The 23,366-nt window shown below is 53.8% G+C and overlaps 1 protein-coding gene across 1 annotated transcript in view; it reads left to right on the plus strand.

The window, feature by feature from the left end:
- Positions 1-14,286: 14,286 nt before the first annotated feature.
- SPSB1 (splA/ryanodine receptor domain and SOCS box containing 1) overlaps positions 14,287-23,366 on the plus strand; it is a 37,780-nt gene continuing 28,700 nt past the window's right edge. The window contains exon 1 of the mRNA XM_049775387.1: positions 14,287-14,423. The gene's annotated coding sequence lies outside the window, so the exon portion shown is untranslated. The remainder of the gene's footprint in view (positions 14,424-23,366) is intronic.

Below are 23,366 nucleotides of genomic sequence, written 5' to 3' on the forward strand. Positions count from 1 at the left end.
ACAGAAGCCAGCCAAATAAGATCCAGAAAGGGGAGGGAGGGTGCAGTGTTTATGAGGGGAGAGGCCAGCATTCATCAGGGCAGGCTGCCTGGGGGAGGCAATCCTTGAACTGGACCCTATGGGAAAAGGAGAGCATGGCCATGAGGTGAAAGGGGTGTGGGCGGCTGTGCAGAGCCAGTTCTGGGAACTGTGCAAACTCAGATATTAGTGGGGTCCTGCCTCCCCGCTCCACTGTGTCCCTTCAACTCAGTCATGTTCCAAGGCCCCCAGGATTTGGGGGAAATGGCAGGTTTCTCGTGGGGAAAAGTGCTGCCATTTTGCCTGGCACCCAGCCACTCTCTAGTCTACTCCATAACTGGGGGGGGGGGGGGAATTCCCCCAGTGTCCAACCTGAAAGATGGGTGACATTTGTGCCTTCTGGGACACCAGGTGATGCTCTCGTCTAGCGGCCAAAGCTAGACCCCATAGCTCCGTGCCAACCACCTGCTCAGGGATAGGGCGACTCCCTCCACCCCCTGTTGGGGGTCCCTCTCCCTAAGGATTTGGGGGGGGCCCTCAGAACAGGCTGGGTCACTGCTCACACTCTGGGCCAGTCATCTCCGGCTTTCTGAAGCCTCCCTGGGAGTCTCGGAAATTCTGGAGGAAGAGAAAAAAAACAACAAAAAAAACTGAACTATGAGAATTCTCAGGACACTTAATTTCTTTTAATACTTCTGAGATCTCAAGGTCCGAGCAGCTTTCTCTGCCACAGTTCAGGAGTGGGGTGGTCGGGGCCCCTTTCAGTGGTGGCTTTTGCTTGCCTGCTCCTCTGTGAGCTGCAAGCCGGTGTGGAGAGTCCGGCGCCCACCTGGGCCTCCAGCACAGACCCCAGACGGCCCCTCTGGCCTTCCCTGTGGATGTAACCCACCTGAGTCCATTTGCAGCCGGTGGATGTGATAGCACATGTGGCCAGATGGGGGCGCCCTTGCAGCATCCCTGCTGGCTCTTGGGGTTGACCCAGGGGTGGGTGGGTGAGGGCAGGACTCTGTACCCCCAATGCAATACCAGCCGTGGTTGCCCTGGGCCCGTGCCCCTGAGCACCACTACCCCAATTTTATTTTTTAGGAAGCTCTTTTTAAAGTTTTTTTAAAAGTTTTTATTCAATGCCAAAGAGGAATGCTGAGCCTCTGGCCAGGACAGGACATGCAGAGGTGCAGAGGCTCCTGAGGTCTGTTTTGAACAGGAGTGAGTCACCGTGGCCCGGCCTGGCCTGGCCTGGAATGTTCTGTGCTCAGGAGCCAGGCCTCAAGTGCACCTAAATGCAGAGCGGGCGGGTGCCAGGGCTGCCTCTGTTCTCTTGGCCACATTCCAGGCTCCTCTCAGGGCCATCGTCCCACTCAGCCAGTGCTCCCCAGTCATGTGCCTCCCTCCTGGGGAGCCCCTGGTGCTGGGCCACCCGTCCCCCGAGAGCCAGAGCATGAGACACATCACCAGCACAAGGGGCCCCTGAGTCTAGCAGTCAGGGCTCTGACTAGCCCAGGGAGCCACTTTCTCCCCCCTTCAATCCACCCATGATTTCTGCAGCACTAGGATGGCCCTGTGGTGACCATCTTGGCCAGGGAGCCCTCCCCGCCCCCTCTGCCTAGCCTCGCTCTGTCCTGGGCCATCCACCCAGAGCAGGGAAGACGCTCTCGGACAGCTTCGAAGGCAGCTAGCTGCCTCCATTCTCCTCTGGGGACTCAAATGTCCTTTTCCCTCTCAGGACAAGTGGCCTCTGCACCCAGCCAGCGGGGCCTGTCCTTACCTGGGCTGTTTGCTTCTGCCTCTGGTTTCCAGTGGTATGTGCTGCCCTCCAGGCAAAGACACTCATGTGCAACATGTATGTTACAGTGGACATGGAGACATGGCTGTGCATTTGTAATGCATGCATACATACGAACACATGGACATGCAAACACGAGATGTGTGTGTACTGGCATGTATGTGTATGTATGGACACAAGGATGTAACACACAGGGCATGCATGTATACATTTGAACACAGAATGTACATGTCCATGTCATTCGTGTGAAAATGAACACAGACATGTCGATACACATAGGTTTGTGTATGACATGAATGCAAACATGTACATGTATATATGAACCACATGGCATCGCTGGACTAGGCCCTGAGGTGGCCTCCCCAGGTCAGGACCCTGAGAACCAGAGGCTGGACGCCCTAGCCCCTCCGGACACGGTGCCTCTGTACAGAGGGCTTGTTCGATGGTCAGAGGGACTTGTCAGCCCAGTATGTCCCCTCGCGCACAGTGTCCATCCCCCAACTGATTGCCTCTTCCCAGCTGCCTGCATCTTCACAGTGGGGCCCAATGAGGTATAGACCCCTCAATCCAGGGCCCTGTCTGCGGGGAGTAGGTGCTCCCCAACACTGACTCCTGCAGCCCCTGCCAACCCCCAGATGTGCTGGAGTTGGCAGGAGGGCACGGGCATGACTAGCAGGTATGGATTTGTTAGTGGCCCCCCCCAGGTCGATTAAGGGGTCGGGGGCACTGTCAGGCAGGGGCGAGTGTGTGGCCCCTGGCCCATCCTGGGGAGAGAGCAGATACTGGGGGCTGTGCTCTCAAGCTAAAGGGGACAGAAACTGGCACTCCCTTTTTCCCTCATGGGGGATCTCGTCCCTCAAAGCCACCTCTGCTAAGACGGGGGAGGGCCTTGGTGCAGAGAAACTGCCCTGTGTTGTGGAGTCACTGGCAAGCTCAGGGCTACTGGTGCCCTTTTATTTCAAACAATAAAGTCACTTTTGCTGGGCCAGAGAGATAGCATGGAAGTAGAGCGTTTGCCTTGCATGCAGAAGGACAGTGGTTTGAATCCCAACATCCCATATGGTCCCCTGAGCCTGCCAGGAGCAATTCCTGAGCACAGAGCCAGGAATAACCCCTGATCATTGCCAGGTGTGACCCAAAACCAAAACTAAAAAAGTCACTTTTGCCAGGATGCCCCTTTCTTTTGGGGGTAGGTCCATGGCAGGGCCCGGGATCTTTGGAGCCTTGCATCTCACAGTTCTTCTGCCCGAAAGTTTGTGGGGCTCAGGCCCTGAGGTTACAGGTGTCCACTCAGTGTGGGGAGACATGTCCCCCAAATTTCCACAGCCCTGGCTGAGTTATGGGGGTGACATTTGCTGGTCATAAGCTGTGCCAGCCAGAGCAGTGTGTCTGCCCAGAGCAGGGGTCCCAGTGTGCCAGCTCCAGGGGACCAAGGGGAGGGAGAGAGAGAGAGAGAGAGAGAGAGAGAGAGAGAGAGAGAGAGAGAGAGAGAGAGAGAGAGAGAGAGAGAGAGAGAGAGAGAGAACATGAGCAAATGACTGCAGTTATGTGCAAGTTTTACTACAGTAAACTGCCAAGTTGCCAGGGCAGGCAGGGCCTGGCTGCATGGTGGGGTAAGTTGCCCACTAGTGCTGCCTGAGTGGTCAGAGATAGAGAAGGCAGAAGAGGCCCATAGATCTGTGTTAGAGAATAAGGGATAGATATCGAGCAGGCAGCCTCTTGCCAGTGCTTTATCTCTGGGCTCCTGAGGAGCAGCAGGCTCTGCTTCAGTCTTAACTCTGAGCTCCGCCTGCCCCCCTAAAATAGACCTTTTCTTTTTATATTGCAGGGGACATGTCTAGGAGGCGTGTCCAGGTCCAACTGCCATTACAGGGGGGCTGTCATCACTCTTTAAAGCTATGTTGACTAGGGCCAGAGTGATAGCACAGCAGTAGGGCATTTGCCTTGTAGGCAGCCGATCCAGGAGGATCCCAGCATCCCACATGGTCCCCCGTGTCTACCAGGAGAAATTTCTGAGTGCACAGCCAGGAGTAACCCCTGAGTGCCACCAGGTGTGATTCAAAAACAAAACAAACAAAAATCTACATCGACTAATTATCTTAAATACATCACCAAAAGTGAGAGAGTGTGGGGCCGGCGAGGTGGCGCTAGAGGTAAGGTGTCTGCCTTGCAAGTGCTAGCCAAGGAAGGACCGAGGTTCGATCCTCCGGCATCCCACATGGTCCTCCCAAGCCAGGGGCAATTTCTGAGCACTTAGCCAGGAGTAACCCCTGAGCATCAAACGGGTGTGGCCCAAACAACCAAAAAAAAAAAAAAAAGAGAGAGAGTCTGTGTGTGTGTGTGTGTGTGTGTGTGTGTGTGTGTGTGTGTGTGTGTGTGTAAGAGCTGATGGCCTAGACTGCAGTGGTCGGCAACCTTTTTTTTCAACTGAGCCAAATCTCGCCAAAACCACGATTGAAATTTATTTTGAGAGCCACACAGGGCGCGCACTGACAGAGGCTAGGAGCGGAGTCCTGACTCCTGGAGCCGTCTCCCGGCACACAGAAGAGCCGCATTCAAAAGTGGAAAGAGCCACATGTGGCTCACTCACGAGCCGCAGGTTGCCGACCACTGGCCTAAAGCATGTATAAGATGAGGGCCTAAGCCCAAAGTATGCATTTGTGAGTGCATATGTGAGAATGTGTGTGTGTGTGTGTGTGTGTGTGTGTGTGTGTGTGTATGTATGTAAATATGCATGTCCTTGAGAGTTTCTGATGCTTTCTTCATACCTGCTGGCTGTCGAAAGCAAGGACCAGCTAAGTGGATCAAGAAAACAGCAGGGCCCGGAGAGATAGCACAGGGGTGTTTGCCTTGCAAGCACCCTATCCAGGACCAAAGGTGGTTGGTTCGAATCCCGGTGTCCCATATGGTCCCCCGTGCCTGCCAGGAGCTATTTCTGAGCAGACAGCCAGGAGTAACCCCTGAGCACCGCCAGGTGTGGCCCAAAAACAAAAACAAAAAAAAAAAAGAAAAAGAAAACAGCAGGGAGGGCCCTTGCCCTGCACACAACACAAGCACACAAACAACCCACATAGTCAGTCCACTGTGAGCAGATACAGGAGTAAGCCCTGAACACAGCCTGTGTTTCCACAAAACAAGCAAAAATCAAACCAAAACCTCATCGGCAGAAATGGCCATTCCGGGCCCAGAGAGATAGCACAGAGGTGTTTGCCTTGCAAGCAGCCGATCCAGGACCAAAGGTGGTTGGTTCGAATCCTGGTGTCCCATATGGTCCCCCGTGCCTGCCAGGAGCTATTTCTGAGCAGACAGCCAAGAGTAACCACTGAGCACCGCTGGGTGTGGCCCAAAAAAACAAAAACAAAAAAAAAAAAAAAGAGAAAAAAAGAAATGGCCATTCCACCTTTGTCAGTGGATGCTCTGGAGAAGGTTGAAGTCACCCCAAAGTCTTTCTCTTTCTAAGTTTCATTCAGGAGCGAGTCAGCCCCCCAAAATTGAAAGCTGGGCTGGTGTTTACAGGCTGTTTCTGGGACCATTTGCTCCCATGTTTACCAGCCTTTGGGAGCCCTGGGGAAGGAACAGGTAGTGAGACGTGGCTCAGAGCCAACAGGACCGTGAGGGTCTCGCGATGATCCTCAATGGCTGCTGACATTTCTCTTTGTGTTTAATGAATTCTAAGACCATCCACTCACTCATCCACCCCATCCACTCCTCTGCCCACCTGCCCATTCATCTATACATTCACCCACCTTTCATTCTTTCATCCACCTACCCAATCATCCATCCACTGTCCCACACATCCACGCATCCATCCTTCCATTCATCAACCCACCTGTTCATCCGTCCATCCACCTACTTGCAAAATAAAAATATCCACGAGTGGTGAGATCATCCCAGGCACCATGTTTCTAACTCCTTAGGCGGATGGGTCTGATGAAGCAGGGTAGCGGCTTCACTGGTACCAAACCAGTGAGTTAAAGATTCATTGGAGTTAGTCTGCTTTTTTGTCTCATGGCTTCTCTCTGCCAAGCTCAAAGCCAGCACTCCTTTCTTTATTCAAACCAACTCCCAATCCCCGGGGGTGGGAGGGAGGTCAAGTCAGATACAAAAATAACTATGCAGTGAACTTTTACATGTCAAACGAAGAGGTTACTGGGAAGCAAAAATTGGGGGAACACCTTTGTTTAGGCTTTTACCTAGGTTCACCTTATACCTACCTACCCATCGTCCATTCATCTACCCACCTTCTATCTACCCATCCACTCACCCTTTCATTCATCCATCTACTCACTTTCTCATTAGTCCACTCACTCACCCTTCCACTCACTTACCCATCCATCCACCCACCCACCCACCAACCCATTCATCCAGCCACCCACCCATCCATCTACCCACTTACCCACCCACTCACCCACCAACCCATCCATCCATCCATTCGTCCACCTACCTACCCCTCTAAGTACCCATCTATTTTCCACCCACCCATCCATCCACCTACCCATCCATCCACTTACCCACTCACTCACCCATCAACCCATCCATCTATCCTTCCATTCTTCCACCTACTTACCAATCTAAGTACCCATCCACCTTCTACTCACCCATCCATTCATCCGTCTGTTCCTCCATTCATCAACCTATGTGCCCTTCCACCCATCCATTTATCCATCTACCCACCTTCTATTTACCCATCCAATCACCTTCCACTCATCCATCTACTCATTCTTTCATCCATCCACTCACCCTTCCATCTAAACACTCATCCATCCATCTATCCATTCATCCACCTATCTACTCATCCAAGTACCCATCCATCTTCTTTCCACCCACCCACCCATCCATTTGTCCATCCACCCCTCCAGTCATCAACCCACCAGCCCATTCATTCATCCACCTTCCATCCATCCATTCATCCATCCATCCATCCATCCACCTTCCTACCCCATTTGTCACCCATCTACCCATCCACCTTCCATTCACCCATCCATCCATCCTCTCACCTACCACTTCCCCCACTTCTCCAGCATCACTTTGAATCTAAGTGTCCACACTGCAGGCTCTGCATCCCCCAGCCACAGAGCCCTAAACTCCCGGGGGAGTCAAAGGCTCTCTGGGCCCTTGCTGGGGTTCAACCCATTTCCTGAAAGTTTCTACTGGCGCAGAGGCAAACCCACTGATGAAGTGTGGGTGGGAGAAGCAGATGCCACTTTAGACCAGATATCAGTGTCTGTCCACCTGTCTGTCTGTCCAGCACAGCCAGGGACCCTGAGAAAGAGCTTCCTTGCTGGCTCCCCAAAGCCCTGACATGGCTTTTTATCTTTAAATAGCAAGTCACCTGGCTCCTCCTTCCATCGGGTTCGCTGGTCAGCTTCTGGGAGAGCCTGGGGGAGCAGGGAGAGGGCCCAGGGAGCCTGAGGAGGAGGATTAGTCAGGTGGGGGGCTTCCTCAGGACAGATTCTGTTTCATGGGCCTCTCCAGGCTGTGTGTGTGGTGGCTTGTTCAGAGCCTCCACAGCGAGAGAGCGAGCAAGCAAGCCAGCAAAAGAGAGAGAGAGAGAAAGAGAGAGAGAGAGAGAGAGAGAGAGAGAGAGAGAGAGAGAAAGTCAGACAGATAGAGAGAAAGAGACAGAGACAGACAACAGACAGAAAAGCTCCACTTCCCTGTCCCCAGGAGGCTAGCCACGGGCTGCCAAGTAAGGTCTAGAGTCCCCTTTTGACAATTTGAAGCACCTTTTTTTGAGCTGATGAGGTTTTTGTTTTTCTTGTTATTTTTGGGGGGACCACATCCAGTTCTAACTCCTGGCTCTCTCTTGGCTCTGCCTTCAGGAATACTTGAAGTGGTGCTAGGGACACCATATGGGATGCTAGGAACTGAACCCAGCTGGCTTCGTACAAGAAAAGTGCCCTCCCTGCTCTCCAGGCCCCTCGTTAGTGTTTTAATGGCTAGTTCTGGCTTAATAGACAGACCTCCAGATCCCCCTAAACTCAGCCAGGCATTCATTCCCAGGACCTAGGGGAGGGAGTGAGTCCAGAACAGAGTGGGTCTCACACAAGCCAGCCTGCAGTGGCCGGAACAGAGTCCTGGGCTGCCGTGGACCCCTTCCTGAGAGCTTGAAGTCAATCTAGGGACATGCAGAGTGGGGTGACTTCAGAGACAGAGGCCTTAGAGTGCCACCTCATCAAAACCAAACTACCCTCTAATGGGTGCCTTGTGGGGATGCGCCAAGCTGGACACACCTGCCCCCAGCACAGAGACAGGTCCAGGACTTGATCCCTCAAATGCTAAAGGCTGAGAGAAGCCACATGTCCCATGGGGTGCAAGTCTCAAATGGAGCAGAAAAGTCAGAGGGATGCTTGTGCACAAATTCGAAGGGTCTCCTGACCTAGGAAGCCCTGAGGTGTGTGTGTGTGGGGAAGTCGGAAAGAAGAAGTGAGTATCTCATGGGGGCTTTCTGATTCGTCATGTGGGACAGAGAGGGGGAATCTTTCCAGAATCTTCTTTCTGAGGGCTGGAGAGATAGCATGGAGGTAAGGCATTTGCCTTGCATGCAGAAGATCGGTGTTTCAAATCCTGGCATCTCATATGGTTCCCCAACCCTGCCAGGAGTGATTTCTGAGCATAGAGCCAGGAGGAACCCCTGAGCGCTGCCAGGTGTGACCCAACCCCCCCGCAAAAGAAAGAATCTTCTTTCTTCTTCAGTCTCAAGGAAACAGACCACAGAGATTTGTTTTTGTTGTTGTTGTTGTTGTTGTTTTTTGCTTGTTTTGGGGTTCATACCCAGCTGTGCCCAGTCTCAGAAATTGCTCCTGGCAGGCTTGGGGGAACCATATGGGATGCTGGGATTCGAACCACCATCCATCTGCACACAAGGTAAACAAATGCCCTACTGTTGTGCTATCTCTCCAGCCTGAGATATATTGTGGGTATTTGTAGCTCTCTTATTGATCTCACCCTGTCATCTTCTCCCTCCTTCCTGCTGCCATGGACAGTCTCCAGGTTGGACATCAGATCCATTGGGTGTGTGATTATGTCCCCTCTTTATCATGGCTGCCTGAAACCTCCAGAAGTCTGATCTCAACAGAGATTCTATGGGTTTCTGGATACTCAGACTTAGGCTGAGGTGGAATTTATGACTCGGGCATGGTAAGATGTTAATAACAATAATGAGCGATTAAAGTGGAATGCTTACAGCAATAAAGTGCGATCAACGTTAAGGGAATGTACAACTTTCTATCTCGTTCAATGTATCTGATGGTACTAGGGGCTGGGGACTCAGGCTGCAGAGAGCAGGCGTGGCTCAGATGAGAATCTGGCTTGGTTCCTGGCACCACAAAAAAAAAATTTAATATAAGAATATTTGAGGGCCCGGAGAGATAGCACAGCAGCGTTTGCCTTGCAAGCAGCCGATCCAGGACCAAAGGTGGTTGGTTCGAATCCCGGTGTCCCATATGGTCCCCCATGCCGGCCAGGAGCTATTTCTGAGCAGACAGCCAGGAGTAACCCCTGAGCACCGCTGGGTGTGGCCCAAAAACCAAAAACAAAAACAAAAAAAAAAAACAAAAAAACAAAACAAAACAAAAAGAATATTTGAGGCCGGAGTGGTAGCACAGTGGTAGGGCGTTTGTCTTGCATGTGGCTGACCCAGGATGGACGTGGGTTCGATCCCCGGCATCCCGTATGGTTCCCTGTGCCCGCCAGGAGCGATTTCTGAGTGCAGAGGAGTCAGAGTAACCCCTGAATGCCACCGGGTGTGGCCAAAAAAAAAAACTTGGGGTCATGGAAGACTTTGTATAACTGAAACAATAAGGGGAGAGGGGCTTCAGTATTATTTGCCAGGATGAAGATAATTGTTCAATATTTCTTCAATTTGTCAATATTTAATAAAAAATAAGTTCTAAAGAGTCAAATGGATAAATCTGAGGGGGAACTTCACTTTTATCATTATTATTATTATTATTGACATGAATATTTATTATTTATTTATGGGTTTCTTTTTGGTCATATCCAGTAAGTTCAGGAGTTATTTTTGGCTCTGCAGTCAGGAATTACTCCTGGTGGTGCTCTTGGGGCCGTGTAGAATGTCAGGGATCAAACCTGTATCAATTGTGTGCAAGCAGGCACCTTATCTGCTGTATTATATTACTCTGGCCCCTATTTTTTCATTGTTTTTCAATTCGGGGACACACCTGGAAGTGCTCAGCAGTTACTCCTGGCTCTGCACTCAGGAATCACTCTTGCTGATGTTTGGGGGACCTCATGAGATGTCAGGGATTGAACCCAGGTTGGGTTCAAGGCAAACACCCTCCCACTGTGCTATCACTCCGGTTCTGAATGTTTGATTTTTCTGGCACTGATGATCAAACCCAGATCCTTGCATAAGGAAGGTCTGAGTTTTACCACCGAGTGGCTTCTCAGTCCCATATTTATTTATTTATTTTTGATTTAGGGCCACACCCGGTGATGCTCAGGGGTTACTCCTGGCTGTGGGCTCAGAAATTGCTCCTGGCGGGGCCGGGCGGTGGCGCTAGAGGTAAGGTGCCTGCCTTGCCTGCGCTAGCCTAGGACGGACCGAGGTTCGATCCCCCGGCATCCCATATGGTCCCCCAAGCCAGGAGCGACTTCTGAGCGCATAGCCAGGAGTAACCCCTGAGCGTCAAATGGGTGTGGCCAAAAAACAAAAAAAAAAAAAAAAAAAAAAAAAAAAGAAATTGCTCCTGGCCTGGGGGACCATAAGGGATGCTAGGGGATTGAACCACGGTCTGTCCTAGGTTAGCCAAGGTAAACGTCCTATTGCTGTCCACAGCTCCGGCCCATCAGTCCCACTTTTATTATTGTAACGAAGCTTTCTGGGAGACTGACGATGTCTCAAAGTCTTCTGGACACATCCGTTGACAAGTTAAGATGCACTGGCAATGGCTTTCCACTTCATTTCAGTGATATGCTTTCAAAGAACTTTTTTGCATCAGGGTTAGCCAGAACCACACTGCACTTCCAGATATTGACAGCAGGTGGCACTGCCGACTCACGCGTGTCCCTGTAAGAAACCTGGCCAGGGGTTGGAGAGGTGGCGCAGGGCGTAAGGCGTCTGCCTTGAGCGCACTAGCCTAGGACGGACCGCGGTTTGATTCCCCGGCATCCCATATGGTTCCCCCAAGCCAGAGGCGATTTCTGAGCACATAGCCAGGAGTAACCCCTGAGTGTCAACAGATGTAGCCCCAAAACAAGAACAACAACAAAAAAGAAACCTGGACAGTCACCAGGCAACTCCAATCCCAGGATGAACTGATGTGCTCGCTGTGAGTTTATATCAAGACCTGTTTATATCAAAATCAAACTTAGCTTCGGGAATGCCAACGGAGCACAGATGTTATCCAAATGCTTCTGCACGGATAGAACTTGCCACAATTGGACTGTGACTCTTTTCACAGACCTCTGGGTCTGCTCTTGATACTAAAATCATAAAGATGTTTTTTATCTTGAAATTCCTCATTTTCTTTCTTTCTTTCTTTATTATTATTTTATTTTTTGGGTTTGCTTTTGGGTCACACCCAGAAGTGCTCAGTGGTTCCTCCTGGCTCTACCCTCAGAAATTGGCCCTGGCAGGCTCAGGGGACCATGTGGGATGCCAGGAATCAAACCTAGATTGGTTCTAGGTCTGCTGCGTGCAAGGCAAATGCCCTACCATTGTGCTATCACTAAACCCCCTCCTTTTTTTTTTTTTTTTTGTTTGCTTTTTGGATCACACCTGGAAGCGCTCAGGGGTTCCTCCTGGCTCTACGCTCAGAAATCGCTCCTGGCAGGTTTGGGGGACTATATGGATGCCGGAATTCAAACTACCTTCCTTCTGCATGCAAGGCAAATGCCCAACCTCCATGCCATCTCTCTGGCCCTTACTATCCACCCTTAAAATTCTTCAAACATTCTGATTTTCTTTGAACACAATGTCCTGGGTGGGATAGTCGCATGTTTAGAGTACATTCCCATAAGTAAAAGGTCGTGGGTTCAATACCCAAGAGTGACAGCACAGCCCAAGTTTAGAGACTGTGTTCTTTGTCTCAACACCTCTAATGTCTTTGAGCCCTGTCAGGAATTTCAACAGTCACAGGTGTATTTGAACACCTAAAGAAGGGAGCGCCACAATAAGCACTGCTGGAAGATCTGTGAACCCTGGAATATATGGTAGCGCTGTGATTACAGAGCAGGACCCCATCAAGCATAAGTTCAAGGAGCACAGGAGAGGAGCACAGCTCTCTGAGAGCACTTTGGCTGAGTGTCTGAGCACCACAACTGGGTAGTTAGCCCCTGGGGGGAGCACCACAATGAACATGTGCAAGAACCAGAGCTTGGTGCATGCCCAGGCACAGAAGGGAAGGGAAGGGAAGGGAAGGGAAAAGGAAGAACAACAAAACAGGCCACAGGGCCTGAACTTGGTCCCATGAACCTATCTCCGAGGAATGCTCGCCTCCACCCTCAGGTGCAGGAAACGGGCTGAGTGTGTCCACAGATGAGGAAGCTCAGAAAGGTGAAGTAACTGGTCCCAGGTCACACAGCTGGGAGTGGCAAAGGCTGTTTTTAAATCCCTTTCTCTTTCGTTCCAGTGAGCAAAGTAGGCTCGGAGCAGACAGAGCCTGGAATCCGGTTGGTGAGGGCAGCAAACCATACCCTAGAAGTTCAAGGTGCAGGGTCATCAGAAGAAGCAGCTAATTTGCTGGCTGGTGGTTTCGGTGTCACCCCCCCCCCCCAGGTCAGATCTGAGAAGGGACTAAATGGCACAGATCTCGAGGGGTGAAACGAAGGTGAGAGTGATTTGGGGGGGGGGGGTACCATCCAGGACTCAGGTGGGAAGTATTGTCGTGGAAGTCTCCAGCTGCCCCCACTGTCCCCTTCCTCCTTCCAATCCTAGCAGTAGCCCTCCTCGCTCTCTGTGATGCTGAAACACCAAGGAGGGAACCCCAGGATTTAGGGGGTTTTGGTGGGCTCTGCACAAAGAGGTAGGGCAAAGGATTTTCAGCAGAATTTCCTCTTAAAACAGTCTTTCCGGGCCCGGAGAGATAGCGCAGCGGTGTTTGCCTTGCAAGCAGCCGATCCAGGACCAAAGGTGGTTGGTTCGAATCCCGGTGTCCCATAGGGTCCCCCGTGCCTGCCAGGAGCTATTTCTGAGCAGACAGCCAGGAGTAAACCCTGAGCACCGCCGGGTGTAGCCCAAACACCAAAAACCAAAAACCAACCAACCAAACAAACAAAAAAACCAGTCTTTCCAGAATCTTTCCAGCTGGGGTGGGCTGGGGGGGTGAAACAAAGCAACTCTTTTTTTTGGGGGGGGGCAGAGATAGGAAAAGTCCTCTGGGGACCCAAATGTGCCTTGCACATGACCAACCTGGGTTCAATCCCAGGCACCCCCAGACCCCTAAACACCACCAGGAGTGATCCCTGAGTAGTGCAGAGTCACAACAGCAACAACAAAAAGTCATCTTCTGAACAATTTGGAGAAGTTTTGGGGGGTCCAGGATGGACCAGGCCATGCTGCAAACCTCCAGAAGGGGATCGTGCGTGTGTCTGTTCCACCCTGGGCAAAGCAAGGCCTTATGGAAAACTCCACCGCCCGCCCCCAAATGTGTGAAAGCATCAGGAAGCCCACCCGCCTCCGCCCCAGTCCCAACCTCCCTGGGGTGGCAAACTCAGCCTAGCCGGGCCCAAACCGTTAACTGCGACTTTTCAAGACCGGAGCTGGGAGCGTGGCGCCAACGGGGGCGTGGCCTGAGGGGCGTGGCCTGGATAAGGGGTGTGGTCTGAGCCTGCTGTAAACCGGAACCCCGGGGGGCCGGGAGGTGGAGACGGAGGCGAAGGAAGACTCAGGGGCGGAGCCAGAGCCAGGGCCGGGCCGGGCCGGGTGGGGGCGTGGCCTGAACTCGGGGGCGTGGCCGGAGCCGCAGGGGCGTGGTCTAAACTGGAGGCGTGGTGGGCGTGGTCTTGCGTCGGGGCTTGGCAGGAGGAGGAGGAGGTGAAATTGATTCGGGGGCGGAGCCAAGGCCAGGACTAGGGGTGTGGCTTGGCTAAGGGGCGTGGTTTTACGACAGGGTGTATAAAGTCTCTGCTTAGGGGGCGGAGTCAGGGGTAGAGACAGAGGCGTGGTCAGAGCTAAGGGGCGTGGCCGGGGCCGGCTGGTGAGAAGTAGGAGGTGAAATTGATTGAAATTGATTCGAGGGCGGAGCCAAGGCCAGGACTCGGGGCGTGGCCACAAGTAGGGGGCGTGGCTTGAGGACAGAGTATATAAACTCTCAGCTCAGGGGGCGGGGCAAGGCGCGGGTAGAGCCGTGGCCAGGGTTGGGGGCGTGTCCTGGGTGGAGCTGGCGCGAAGCTGGAGCCAAGGCCGGCGGGCCGGGCCTCTGTCCCGGGTCCAGGCCGGGGCGGGCCGGGGCGGGCCGGGTCCGCCCCCCGCTCGGCTCCGCTCTTCTCCCCGGGCTTGAAAGGCTCAGGCCGCCCGGCCTCCGCCGCACTCGGGTCGCGGGCTCCGCGCGCACCAGGATCCGGGCTCCGCGCGCTGGCGCCGGGGCCGCGGGGAGGACCTCTGGAGGCTCCGGGAGCCCGGGCGGGCAACGGGCGGCGGCGGCGGCTTCCAGGCACGGTAAAGCGGCCGGGGCGGGCGCCGGGGACGATCGGGGGGTCCGGGATCGCGGCGGCCCCTGCACTGGGTCTTGGGGGACTCGGGGTCCCCTCGCCCCAGGGGTCCGGAAAGGAGAGCGCGGGGGTCCCCAGGGGAGCCGGGGTGCGCGATCGGTCCCCCGGGACCGAACCAGCCCGCCACCTTGGCTTCTCTTCCCGCCAGTGGGGCGCCCCGAATTTGCAGCGCGGCCGAGCTGGGGCTCCCCCGGGCCGGGGGCCCGCCCCGCACGCCTCCCCCAGGGAGCCCGCCGGGAGACAGCCCGGCAGCAACGCCCTCCCCGCCACCGCCGCGGTTTCCCCCAGCAGCCGAGAGTCGGGACGGAGCCAGCCGGGGCAGCCTGGGCATCTTGGCGGTGGCGGGGTGGGGAGGCTGGTGCAGGGGTGACAGCGACTGTCCCGGGCCCAGGCCCGGTCAAGGCAAAGAGCTTCCCAGTGCTCCAGGGTGCGTGGGGTATGCTGGTGTCCCGGCGCAGGGTGGGTGTGTAGCCATGGCTGTGTGTGTGTGTGTGTGTGTGTGTGTGTGTGTGTGTGCATGCCTGTGCGGACTTGGATGTGCACACGTGCGTGTTTCTGCGTGTCTGCACTGGAGTGTGTGGGGTTGTCTATGTGGGGCCCTCCTTCTGCCTTGTTTTCTGGAGCTTGGGCCAGTTCTGAGAGTGTCTAGCCCTGAATTGTGTTTGTGTGTCCGCCTGGGGGTGTTTGTGTGTGTGAGAGAGAGTCTGAGTGTGGGTCTGTGGGTCTGTAAAAGTGCTTTTTGAGTGTAAGTCCAAGGAACTGTGTCTGTGTGTTCGTGTGTGTGCGCCTTCATATGTGAGTCTGTCTGAAAGGTGTGTCTGAGTTGTGTGTGTGTGTCTGTCTGTACGAGTGTGTCTGGAGAGCTTATGGGTGTGTGTCTCTAAGTGCATTTGTGTGTGCATATTTGCGGTGTGTATTTGTGCGTGTTTCTATATGTATCTATGAGTGTACATCTCTGTGTGTGTGTTTGTGGTGTGTGTCCATGGTCCGCATTTGTGCATGTGTCTCTATGTGCCTGTCAGTGTCTGTTTGTTTGTGCGTGTGTCTCTGGGCGTGTCTGAGGGCGTGTGTGTGTCCCTGGGGTAGTTGACTTTCAGCCCGGTTTTGCAGCTGGCTCTGGGGGGGGGTGTGGCTCTTGCAGGACCCCCCAACAGCTGAGGCGGGCCAGGCTCCTTTCCTCTGAAAGTGAGGCACTGTGGGCTGTGGGTGAGCTGGCCCTGGCTGCTTCCGGAGTGAGTAATATTTAATTAGCCCTCGGAGCTGGGTTTTACAGGTGCTGCCGGGGAAGCGCCAGCTCCGACTCCAGCTCTGGTGGGTGACTAAGTCTGGGGTCCTGGGGAGAAGCTCTCCAGTGGTCGAGGACAAGCAAGGGGGTAGCACTTTGCCCTTAGTTAACTCCCTTTGGGCTCCCCGCAGGTGATAAAAGAAGCAGGGAGAGATCCTCCGAAGTCTAAAATCCCACCGGGAGGTGTTTTCTTTCTTCCAGGCTCCGAGGGCGTCTCAGTTACCCAGACACGGCCGGGTGGTGTCCTTGGTTCCTGTCCCCAGGGCTGAGGTCACAGCCAGCATCACTCTGGCTGGAAAGTGCGGCTGATTCCCCGGCTCTGGGCTTTGCCCCTCTTCTATGGGCTTGCCCTGCGGAGCGGATTTAGGCTCGCAGGTCTCGGGAATGGAGGAATCATGGGATCTGGGTGCTGCCAGGGGTCTGGGTGGGTCCCCTTGGAGCTGGGTGACACTATCTCTTGGGGGCTTCCCGAACATTACCATGAGGGTCAGCTCCTAGGAATTGGGGAACAGGGCAGGGTCCCCATTCATTCCTCCACCTGCTCCCCTTTGCCCCACCCCACCATCTCAGTGTCTCACACTTAGCCAAGAACTGTTCAGTTTTATCTCCCACCTTGGAAATACTTCCTAGAACTCAGGGAACAGCTGGTGTGTCTAGGTGCCCACGGAGAGTAGGCACCCTCATGTCCATGGCAGAGGGCAGGTAGGGGCGCCTTCCTCCTCCTGGGGTGTAGCCTCTTGTCCCCACTACCAACTGATGAAGACCAGGCTTGGTGAGACTTTACAGTTTGGACCAACCGGGCTCTTCCTTTCCCCGTCATCTGGGATGCTTCCCTGCCAAGGGCTAAAATCCTGAAGCCAGGCTGGGCTATGCCACTTGATTTAGGGGGCCAGCTTTGTTCCTGGATGTCATGCAGAAGATGGAGACAGAGCACATGGCCCTGAGGCTGCCGGCAGGGACCCCAGATGGGATCACATCACTTTCTTTGGAATGTACTTTTCAAGCAATTTCTTTATGGCTCATTGTCAGGAAGCATTCCATTTCTAGACCTTTTTGTTTCGACCTGGTTTGGAGCCACACATGCCTGGTAGTGTTTGGAGGTGTCTCCTGCCTAGTAGTGCTCTGAGGTGACTCCTGGCTTGGTGCTCAGCATCATTGTCACAGTGTTTGTGGCGATTTCACATATCTGTACACCCAGGGGGGAAGGGTCACTGTGGAATGATTCAGGAGTTCTGTTACAGCGCACGCAAGGCCAGGCCCAGGATGCTGCTTGTGCTCTTTTATTATTCATTTAGTTGTTTTGGTTTTGGGGCCTGCTGCTGGCCTGGCTGAGGTGTTACTCCTGGCTCTGTGCTCAGAAATCGTTCCTGGGAGGCTCAGGGGAGCGTATGGGATGCTGGGGATCGAACCTGGGTTGGTCGCTTGCAAGGCAAACAAACACCTTCAGTGCTGCGCTATTGCTCTAGTCCTGCTTGTTCTTGTATTTATAGTGAACAATCCTGTAATTCTGAAAAATTTCAAACAGCCACCAAAGTTGATGGAGCCTGCACAACCTTATGCAGACACCTCTGAGTACATACAGACACATGCACACACACATTGCCCATGTACACATACTTGACACACATATATACATTTACAAATGCCCATGTGAGTACATGGGTACATGCCCATGGGCACAGACCCACATGCTGATGGTCAGGTCATCCGGGGATGCTTCCTGAAAAGCATTTCTGGGTTGCACAGAGTTCTCAGAGTGGGGGTGTAAATGCTGGGTATTCCTGACTGTGTCAAGGGGCCAAGGCCTACCGGGATCTGTTCTTCCATCTGCTCCCCACCACCCAGCCACTGAGAAGCTTCTGGCATGTTCCAGGTTCCAGTCCCAGCACATGGTGGAGTGGTTGGTTTGGTGGTCTTGAGATGAATCAAGCTGGCCACAGCATAGGCCTCTCCAGGAGATGAGGACAAGCCCTGGCCAGGTGTGGCCCAAACACCAAAAGAAAAAAAAAAAGTGGGGATGGAAGGGGTGGTAAATGTGGTCCACTGGCATAACCAGCTTGGTTTTTGTTGTTTTTGTTATTTTGGGGCCACATCCAGCAGTGTTCAAGGGTATCTCCTGGCTCTGCACTCAGGAATCACTCCTGGCAGATTGGGGGACCCTATGGAATGCTGAGGATCGAACCCTGGTCATCCGTGTACAAAGCAAATGCTCTCCCCACTGTGCTATGGCTCTGACCCCCATAACCAACTTGAATTCCCGCTTGGGGTTCCCGTTTGTTGGGGTGGTTCAGTGGATGCTGCTGAGATGGGGGGAGGGGTTGGCAGGCACCTGGGACCTTGCTGGTGGCCAGATATGACGACCGCCCCAGGTGGACATCATCTACCACTGTCAGAAAACACGTATTCACATACTCACACACGTGTTTTCTTTAATTTGGGCCATACATAGCAGTGCTCAGGGCTGACTCCTGGCTCTGAGCTCAGGGATCATTCCTGGAGGGGCTCAGGGGGACCATATGAGGTGCTGGGGATTGAACCCATCTTGGCTTCGTGCAAGCCACATGTCTGATCGATCCACTGTGCTTTCCTCCACCACTGGGACGTTTGTTCTCCATTTAATTGTCTCCCCAAAAGCCCCAATCAGACAATAGTGCTGGCACCTGGGTTCCCGCACAGACCAATAATGGGGCACTTGTGATTTGGGGGGCCCTGGGATGAGCTGCCAAGGCTCCAGATCTTTTTTTGTTTTGTTTTGTTTTTTGGGTCACACTCATCAGTGTTCAGGGGTTACTTCTGGCTCTGCACTCAGAAATCACTGCAGGCACATCATGCCGTATGGGATGCTGGGATTCGAACCACCGTCCTTCTGCATGCAAGGCAAATGCCCTACCACTGTGCTATCTCTCTGGCCCCCTCTTTCTTTTTCTTTTCTCTTCTCTTCTTTTCTTTTCTTCCTCAGAAATTCCTGCTGGCCAGCTAGAGTGATCCTATGAGATGCTAGGGATTGAACCTGGGTCTGCCGCGTGCAAGGCAAAATGCCCTCCCTGCTGTGCTATTATTCAGACTACTCATAGAAAGTGTGAGCAGGTGTATGAGCAGTCAGGGCCCCTCGTCCCCCTGCCTCTCACACTGCCACCCACCCACCTACTCACTCACACCCCTTGTGCACAGGATCCGGCTTGGGGTCCTGCTCAAGGGCTATCGGGGCTCCTGTGTTTTGTGGGTGTTAAACTATCTTGTTTCCCTCGGCAACTCTGACACATGGTCCCCAAGCTTAGCAGAGGTGTTTGTCTTTGGGGTTCTGTCTCTCATCCCCTGACCCCCACTTCCTCCAGAGCTCAGGGGCTGCCACACCTAGTGGGGGGGGGGCAGGCCATGAGGACCAGAGCAGATCAGCTCCTATCTTACTTAATCCTGTATAAGATTTAACTTTGGGGGGCCGGCTGGGAATAGTTTGTACTTGTGAAATTAAGTGTTTTATAAATTTCATTGAGTTAAGGGTTTACAAGGCGGTGTATGTTTCAGGAGTGAATTAGCAGGGGGCATTTCTTTCTTTCTTTTTTTTGGAGGGGTTTGGTCCACGCTCGGAGATGTTCAGGAGTTACTCCTGATTCTGTGCTCAGGAATTACTCCTGGTGGTGCCATATGGGATGTCAGGGATCGAATTTTTGTGGGTTAATCATGTAGAAGGTATAGAAGGTAAATGCCATCCCCACTGTGCTAACGCCCCAGCCTCATTGTGGGGGGGGCATTTCTTTGGGATATAATTTGGGGGGATTCTCTCCCCTTTACCCTCTGAAGCCTGTGGTGATGGGAGCAGAGAGAAGGTATATGTGGGGGACTCCATGGGGCTGGGACCCCCATTGTGTTGTTTTGACTTAAGGTTGACCAGCCATGGGGATGGGTTTCAGGTATATGAGACATGAACCCTGTTTTCATCCTGGGGAGTCAGGTTTGAGTCTTGAGGTGGTGTTGGACCTGAGTTCCAGTCTGGCTGGGATCTGGCCCCCCAGGATGGTCACAGAAACCCTGCGGCCAGCCAGAGGGCAAGTAGCATGAAGCAGAGCGTCCTTACCAGGCTGGGCCAGAGCTGCTCTATGGGCAGTTGGCCAGCTGCACGCCCTGGGTTGGGTATGAGCTGCAATGTCACCATCATCAAGTGCCACCAACACTCACCGTCCCTCTCTCTCTGCCCAGGAAAGTGGGCAGGTGAATGCTGTCGGAGCTGGGCCTGATGACAGGTGTTCTGGCCACAATCCCTGGCGCCTGCCAGCAGCCTCCTTGATGGTTTCCTGCAGGGCTAGAAGGGGAAACAGAGGCACAAAGGCACCAGTCACTTCCAGCCTCATGAGCTGGATGCACACTTGGTGGTGGGGAGGGGAAGGGTCAAGGTTCACAGCTGGCACTGGCCATGGGGGGCAGGGGAAGCCAGAGAACCTTCTAGAAGAGAGAAGCTGTCTCAGGCTATGCTTCTGTTCTTGTTTTGTTGTTGGTTGGGTTTGTTTGTTTGTTTTGTTTGTTTTTGGGCCACACCTGCTGGTGCTTAGGGGTTACTACTAGCATTCAGAAGTTATTCCTGGCAGGCTGGGGGGCCCTAAGTCCCCAGGGGACTGAACTGCCCTATATCGAACCTGGGTTGGCAGTTTGCAAGGCAAACACCCTCCCCACTGTGCTATCACTCTAGCTCTTGTTGGTTGGTTTATGGGCCACAACTGGCAGTGTTTAAGGGTCACTCCTGGCCCTACCCGCTGTGCTATTGCTCTGGCCCCTAAGTCGGCTGAGTTTCTAAGGGACACTGTCCTGCCCTGTCCCTACAGTAAACAAAGCAGCTGACCACAGCCCAGTACTCCATTGCTAGCAGCCTTCCCAGGCTGACATCTGGGCCTGGACCCAGCTCATCCAACCGTGCGCCTGTCTCTGACATCTCCTTTTTTTTTTTTTTTTTTTTTTTGCCGAGAAAAACCCGGCCAACAGCTCTAGACTCTAATTACCATCCCAAGGGACCCTCCCCGTGGATATTTTGAGTGACAAAGGCTAAGGTCTCGCTCCTGAGTAACACGAGGGGTTTAAACTGGGTCACATCTGCCCATCCCCCTTCCTTCTCCCCAGGAGCACCTCCAAACCTGTGTGTGACCCCGGCAGGGAATGGGTGGGAGGTGAAGAAGAGGGAAGGAGAGGTGCACCCCAGAAATTTGGAACAGAGAAGGAAGCGGGGGGGGGGGGGGGTTGAAAGCTGATAGGGAGGACTGGGCTGTGGCACGTTTCCTGGGCACTTGTCTGAGCTGGAAGAGATAGGCCCAGTTTCCATTTCTCTCTGTCTCTCTTTCTCTGTCTCTGTCTCTGTCTCTCTCTGTCTCTCTCTCTCTGTGTCTCTGTCTCTGTCTCTCTCTCTCTCTCTCACACACACACACACACACACACACACACACACACATACACACACATATACACACACATACTCCCAGAATTCAGTTTGTTTGTTTTTGTTTGGGGGGCCACATTATGCAGTGCTCAGGGGTTCCTCCTGGCTTTGCACTCAGAAATCACTCCTGGTAGGCTCGGGGGACCCTATGGGATGTCGGGGATCGAACCCGGGTTGGCCCTGTGCAATACAAACACCCTACCCGCTGTGTTCTTGCTCAGCCCAGAATTCAGATTTTTTTTTTTTTTATTTCTCTAGATCACCCCCCGGGTGGTGCTGGGAGGAGGCCAGTGCTCTTCCACTTGAGAAAAACTGATGAGGGAGCACCCAGGGGGGCCCCAGGAGGTCAACACCCAAGACCCTGGACACCATGACGAGACCTGCCCCCGACTGGCTGGCCCAGTTCCCTCTGGGCCGGGCCACATCATGGGTCAAACCAGGGCCTACGGCCAGCTCAGTGCCTCGGACCCAGCACGAGGCCAAAGTCCACAGATGTCACACCTGCCAGGGCCCTGTGGACACCCCCAAAATCCTGAGAGCACCCCAGCACGTTCCCCGGTTTTCATGTCACAGAAAAGGAGACCCAGAGAGGCTCAATTATGCTGCCCAGAGTGGGCTGAGCTTCCTGGCCTGACCTTGGCGCCTGAGACAGTCCTTGGGGCCTTCGAGCTGCACACCCCTTTCTGTGTGTGTCTGTGTGACCCGGCCCCGAGGCCACTGTCACTGCAGCCAGGGCCCCCCGTCCTCCCAGCTGAGCCGGACACTGGAGAGTGGCGGGCAGAGGGCGGGCAGCGGGGCGCGCTCTCAAGGCTGCTGAGTAATTAATTCTCTGTGCAAACGGTTCCGTTTCACAGGCCCCAGTTTCCAGTAACTGTGGGGGTGGATTTGTTTCGCTTAAGGGCAAAGCAAAACAGAACCAGCGTGGAGGGGCCCGACCTAACCTCCAAGTGCTGGCGCCGACCGTGGGTTTGGTGCTTGTGGCTTTGGGCATCCCGGGGCTTTTCTGCAGCCAGCGGTCCTCTTGGCGTGTGGGGTGCCCCCCCCACTTCCACCCCGAAATCGCTTAGTCATTTGGGAGGAGGTCAAGGAGGTAGGAGGGGGATTCTGGGGTCCAAGGAACAGCTGCCCCGCAGCTCAGAGAAAGAGACTCTCGCCTTAGTGCTCACTGCAACTGGTCCTCACAAAGGGGTCTGGCCGGCCTGGTTTTGGTTTTGTTTTATTTGGGGGCCACACCCAGCAGCGTTTAGGGCTTATTCCTGGCTCTGCGCTCAGAAATTACTCCTGGCAGGCTCAGGGGACCCTATGGGATGCCGGGGATCAAACCTATGTTGGTAGCGTGCAAAGCAAATGCCGTCCCCACTGTGCTATCTCTCTGGCCCCCTGGCCTGCTTTTGAGGGGGGTTCCTGGCACGTAGATGGTGCTGGGAAGGGGTGAGAGGCCGCATTGGGGAATGAGGAAGATAAGTCACTGGACAATTGGGGTGCAGGTCTGTGCCACGGCTGAGGGATGCAGAAAAGGCACCCATGCTCTAAGTCCAAAGGTCAGGCTGCCATCTCAGAGTTCTTTGAGTCTGTCTGTCTGCCTGGAATATAGACCTAACTCCAGTCTCCCTTGTGTCTCTGTTTTGTATCTCTCACTTATGTCTCTGCCCTCTGTCTTTCCCCTATTGTCTCTGCCCTATGTCTCTTCCCTGTGTCTCTATACTCTCCCTGTGTCCCTTTGCTCTGTGTCTCTTCTGTGTTTCTGTCCCATATTTCTCCCATGTCTCTGCCTACCCCACACCCAAGTGGGGGCTCAGCTGGGATGGTTGTAAGCAGGGCTGAGAGTCAGAGGGAGGAGGCTGGCCCCCTGGTGAGTGAGTCTGTGAAAGGGGAGGTGTGAGCACCCTCAGGAAGGGACAGAGTGAAGAGCCTGAGCAGCCTCAGTTTCTGGTTCTCCTCCATCAGGGCTCTGGGCTGCAAGGACCCCGGTCTGCCACACTCCCCTACTCCTAGGAGATAATATTCTGGAGTTGATGGGCCTTGTCTTGGTGTCATGCATTTGCTCACCCCAGGAGCTCTGAAATAGAAAGGGGGCTGGGTCCAGGTAACATCAGACAGTCCAGATCCAGGCAGAAGGTGCGAGGGAGGCTATGAGGGGCAGTCCAAGAGCTGGAGGGTTTGGGGGGATCAGGCTTTCTTCT

This window comes from Suncus etruscus, chromosome 6, assembly GCF_024139225.1.
Source record: "Suncus etruscus isolate mSunEtr1 chromosome 6, mSunEtr1.pri.cur, whole genome shotgun sequence".
In the NCBI taxonomy this organism is placed as follows: Eukaryota; Metazoa; Chordata; class Mammalia; order Eulipotyphla; family Soricidae; genus Suncus; species Suncus etruscus.